This window comes from Xenopus laevis, chromosome 7L (genome assembly GCF_017654675.1).
Source record: "Xenopus laevis strain J_2021 chromosome 7L, Xenopus_laevis_v10.1, whole genome shotgun sequence".
Lineage (NCBI taxonomy): Eukaryota > Metazoa > Chordata > Amphibia > Anura > Pipidae > Xenopus > Xenopus laevis.
The window spans coordinates 110,584,423-110,589,422 of record NC_054383.1 but is presented as its reverse complement, the minus strand read 5'-3'; the positions used below and the strand labels follow the sequence as shown (position 1 = coordinate 110,589,422).

Below are 5,000 nucleotides of genomic sequence, written 5' to 3'. Positions count from 1 at the left end.
CTCCAGAGAGACTGGAGCCTAAATCCAGCGCCTTAGACGCTCGGCCACGCTACCAGATGGGGACAGCCTCTCCTTTTTTCAGCGACCGAAGAAACAAAAAGCACACCACATTAGAAAACAAGAGCATATTAACAAGTGGCGGCTTTACAAATACTGTGAAATAGAACCCTGCCAGCCGGGGTATTTGGGAGCTTCTGATCCACGATGACGGCACCTACAGTTCTATGGTCATGGTCACCAGGAAAAGCTCTCTTCTCCAAACCGGGCCCCTGCGCAAGGGTTTGTGGTTTTTTTCTTCCGATTTTGTATTGCAATCCCAGGGGCAGTTCTCTTTAGAGTACCTGTCTGAATTCCAGGGGCTCAGGAGATGGCTGCGTCTAGCATTAGGGCTTCCTGCCTTCTGAGCCGACAGTGGAATATGCAAAGGAACACACATCTTACCTTATGGCGTTACCAAAGCTCTTGTAAACCACGCCGACCGGTAATTTGACAAGTCACATTGCCCCAGTTATGCTGTTCACACAAAGGTGGAACTGTAGTTGTGTAACAGGCGTTTGGAGTGTTCCTTTATGCACAAAAGCTTGGCAGCGGTGGGATTCGAACCCACGCCCCGAAGAGACTGGAGCCTTAATCCAGCGCCTTAGACCGCTCGGCCACGCTACCATCTACCTTTGACGCAAGTCTTGCCCCTCTCCACACTGCTAGGAAGAAACAGGCAAGGTTTCTTATTTCTAGACCTTTTATTTTGGGGAAACTTTGTTGACTGTGTGTCAGAAGTGCGTGGGCTGTGTGTCAGCAGCGCATGGAAAAAGGGGCAGAGCATTTTCAGGGCAGTCAGAGTACAGGATCAGGGACATTGTTTTGGTTGCTTTTAAGTTTGTTTTAATGACTTTTTTTTTTTTTTTAAAGCGTTGGGGCGCAAGCCAACGCCCCCAGAGAAACCGGCCACTTAGTCCAGCACCTTAAGTGGATCTGCCTGAACTCACCTCTACAACCAAAAGCAATCAGCTTTCCTACCCATTCAGAGAAGAGATAGATATAAAGGATCCGGTACGGAGGTAGAGATGGGGAACGGATGCAAAGGCAAATGTTACCAACTGCATCTTTTCCACATGAACAGCTCGAGATTTTGGAGGATCCACAAGAGTCGATGCTGCCAGTGGAGCGTATTTTGAAAAACTGAACTCCAAACTGCCACCAACATCTTCTACCTGCCTCGGAAGCCGTAGCCGCCTTGCCTCTCGTTTTCAACGCTGGCAGAGGTCACCAAGCCTGCTCCGACTTCTCCAACAGTGTGGCACGCTGCGCAGCGCAGCAATTTTATTCTACATGCTATACAAGCCAACAAGAGTGATGAAACATCTAAATCACGCACTCAATCAGCAAGAGGATGAAACGCAGCACACGACCGAGGATGGATTCGAACCACGCGTGCAGAGCACAATGGATTAGCAGTTCCATCGCCTTAACCATCGTCGGCCACCTCGTCTCTGGTCGGGCTGGGATATCGGTCTCAAACGCCAGCGGACCAGCCACCATTCGCCGCAAGACCATTTGACGGAAGCCTCCTTTATTGCTCTAGATACCGGATCGAAAACCAGATTTCTAGGTCGTATTTCCAGCCTGGCAAAAAAAAACCTCTAGCGGAAAATGCTTTCGATCCATCGACCTCTGGGTTATGGGCCCAGCATGCTTCCTTTGTGCCACCATGCTGCCCGCACGCCACGCACCAAGGGTATTCGTGCTGTGTGTGGCACTTAGTAGGGGGGCGATAGCTCTTCCAGCACGGTTTATGCCTTGCCAGCCTTCGGAAAGCGCCCAGTGCACATCGCCTACCACACCGCTTGCGATGGAGAGGACTGCCGCTCGCCTGAATACGGCGCCTTACCTTCTGTCCCTAAGGAGATAAAATAAGATGCCTCATTTGTAGAGGCAATCCTTGGTGGTTAACACATTTGCAGCAGGAGAAATCAATTGGCCCACCACCATTTGGCCGCAAAACCGTTTGCCTCAAAACCCTTATTTGCTCTTGACAATGGATTTAAACTCAGATCCTGGGTTCTTCCCCCTGCCCGGCAAAAATCTTTAGCAGAGAATGGTTTCGATCCATCGACCCTTGGGTTATGGGCCCAGCACGCTTCCGCTGCGCCACTCGGCTACCAGTTCCCTTCTGCCCGATGGCCGCAAACCACAGTAGTGCGTTGTGGCGCGGCCTGTGCACACGCCAAACAGGTCCTGAGGAGTTAAGGTTAGAGGCCTCCTTTGTAGAGGCAATCCTCGGTGAATAACGCATTGTTCCAGTGGTTGAGCAAGATGAATTTCTGCAAGATTCCCCACGGTCACGGCAGCCGGCAGCGGGCCAGGCAGCGGCAGCCGTCGTCTCTGTGGCGCAATCGGTTAGCGCGTTCGGCTGTTAACCGGAAGGTTGGGTGGTTCGAGCCCACCCAGGGACCGTCTTTTCCCTGCTGTTTTTGTGCTGTGAAAGATTCTAGCAATGCCAGCGATAAACCGGTGGCTGCTCTTCTTTTGCCGGGAGTTTATTGCAATCCCTGGCGTGCCGTATTGCCTGACCAATGTGGGTTCAGTGGGGGGGGGGCAGATTTTGCAGACTCTCCAGCATTCCTATTGGATCGCGACGGGTCTGTCAAAATTGGGCACCTTGTCTGCTGCCAAAGCAGAGAGACAGACGTTTAACTTAACTGCTTTTTGAGCCAGCAGGACCGCTTTGGCTCTCAGCTGAGGCTTGTCACACGAAATCCTGGAGAACTTCAGCGAAACACACGCATGGTTTGCTTTTTATTTATTTTTTTAAACGGCGGCGGGCTCGTCCGGGATTTGAACCCGGGACTCTCGCACCCGAAGCGAGAATCATACCCCTAGACCAACGAGCCAGATCTCGGCCGCCGTGTCGGTTGAAACCCATCAGTGCTTTCTGTACGATGCAAGGTGGGCCCCGCAGTGTTTGGTTGGACTGCAGTCTGGTTCCTGCTAGCACTAGTAACGGTCAACATGTTAGATCAGAGCCAAGAAAGAGCACGGACCTTGCCTCTTGATGACTACGTGCATTGTCCATTTAATTGTACTCTCTTATGCAAGCAGACGCTACTTTCCGAAACACTGCTCCGGCCTTATGCCTTCACAAATTCATGGAATTCTATATCTAACTAAGTTGTGCAGAACACACTGGCTTAGCAGTCCTCATTTTTCCTTAAGGGACTCCTGTAGGTTGACATGTAAAACTGCACAGCTTGGCATTGATAACAATCGGCAAGTAGTTGCAGCAGTGTGCCGATTCTCGGCAAACTTGGCAGCGGTGGGATTCGAACCCACGCCTCCAGAGAGACTGGAGCCTAAATCCAGCGCCTTAGACCGCTCGGCCCAGCTACCAGATGGGGGACTGCCTCTTTTTTTTCAGCGACGGAAGAAAACAAAAAGCACACCACATTGGAAAACAAGAGCATATTAACAAGTGGCGGCTTTACAATACTGTGAAATAGAACCCTGCAGCCGGGCGGGTATTTGGGAGCTTCTATCCACGATGACGGCACTACAGTTCTATGGTCACGGTCACCAGGAAAACCTCTCTTCTCCAAACCGGGCCACTGCGCAAGGTTTTGGGTTTTTTTTTCTTCCGATTTTGTATTGCAGTCCCAGGGGCTAGTTTCTCTTTAAAGTACCTGTCTGAATTCCAGGGGCTCAGGAGATGGCTGCTTCTAGCATTAGGGCTTCCTGCCTTCTGAGCCGACAGTGGAATATGCAAAGGAACACACATCTTACCTTATGGCGTTACCAAAGCTCTTGTAAACCACGGCGACCGTAATGTTGCAGTCACATTGCCCAGTTATGCTGTTCACACAAGGTGGAACTGTAGTTGTGTAACAGGGCGTTTGGAGTGTTCCTTTATGCACAAAGCTTGGCAGCGGTGGGATTCGAACCCCACGCCCCCGAAGAGACTGGAGCCTTAATCCAGCGCCTTAGGACCCGCTCGGCCACGCTACCATCTACCTTTGACGCAAGCTTGCCCCTCTCCACACTGCTAGGAAGAAACAGGCATGGTTTCTTATTTCTAGACCTTTTATTTCGGGGGAAACTTTGTTGACTGTGTGTCAGAAAGTGCGTGGGCTGTGTGTCAGCAGCGCATGGAAAAAGGGGCAGAGCATTTTCAGGGCAGTCAGAGTAACAGGATCAGGGACATTGTTTTGTTGCTTTTAAGTTTGTTTAATGACTTTTTTTTTTAAAGCGTTGGGCGCGCAAGCGAACGCCCCCAGAGAAAACCGGCCACTTAGTCCAGCACCTTAAGTGGGACTGCCTGAACTCACCTCTACAACCAAAAGCAATCAGCTTTCCTACCCATTCAGAGAAGAGATAGATATAAAGGATCCGGTACGGAGGTAGAGGATGGGGAACGGATGCAAAGGCAAATGTTACCAAACTTGCATCTTTTTCCACATGAAACAGCTCGAGATTTTGGAGGAACCACCAAGAGTTGATGCTCCAGTGGAGCGTATTTTGAAAAACTGAACTCCAAACTGCCACCAAACATCTTCTACCTGCCTCGGAAGCCGTAGCCGCCTTACCTCTCGTTTTCAACCGCTGGCAGAGGTCACAAGCCTGCCCCGACTTCTCCAACAGTGTGGCACGCTGCGCAGCGCAGCAATTTTATTCTACATGCTATACAAGCCAACAAGAGTCGATGAAACATCTAAATCACGCACTCAATCAGCAAGAGGATGAAACGCAGCACACGACGAGGATGGGATTCGAACCCAGAGGCCTCCTTTGTAGAGGCAATCCTCGGTGAATAACGCATTTTTCCAGGGTTGAGCAAGATGAATTTCTGCAGATTCCCCACGTCACGGCAGCCGGGCAGCCGTCGTCTCTGTGGCGCAATCGGTTAGCACGTTGCGGCTGTAACCGGAAGGTTGGTGGTTCGAGCCCACCCAAGGATGTCTTTTCCCTGCTGTTTTTGTGCTGTGAAAGATTCTAGCAATGCAGCGGAT

At 50.8% G+C, this 5,000-nt stretch overlaps 6 non-coding genes across 6 annotated transcripts in view; 1 reads left to right on the top strand and 5 right to left on the bottom strand.

The window, feature by feature from the left end:
* The window catches only part of trnal-uag, an 81-nt gene extending 27 nt beyond the window's left edge, over nt 1-54 (bottom strand). The window contains exon 1 of the tRNA in view: nt 1-54. This exon is cut by the window's left edge and continues 27 nt beyond it. This is a non-coding gene — a tRNA (tRNA-Leu).
* Nucleotides 55-582: 528 nt separating this feature from the next.
* Nucleotides 583-663, bottom strand: trnal-aag. Its single transcript has one exon. It is a non-coding gene; the product is annotated as a tRNA-Leu (tRNA).
* A 1,715-nt stretch (nt 664-2,378) lies between these two features.
* On the top strand, nt 2,379-2,453 carry trnan-guu. Its single transcript has one exon. It is a non-coding gene; the product is annotated as a tRNA-Asn (tRNA).
* Nucleotides 2,454-2,820: 367 nt separating this feature from the next.
* On the bottom strand, nt 2,821-2,891 carry trnap-cgg. Its single transcript has one exon. It is a non-coding gene; the product is annotated as a tRNA-Pro (tRNA).
* Nucleotides 2,892-3,304: 413 nt separating this feature from the next.
* Nucleotides 3,305-3,388, bottom strand: trnal-uag. Its single transcript has one exon. It is a non-coding gene; the product is annotated as a tRNA-Leu (tRNA).
* Nucleotides 3,389-3,914: 526 nt separating this feature from the next.
* On the bottom strand, nt 3,915-3,999 carry trnal-aag. The gene has a single exon. It is a non-coding gene; the product is annotated as a tRNA-Leu (tRNA).
* Nucleotides 4,000-5,000: the final 1,001 nt, after the last annotated feature.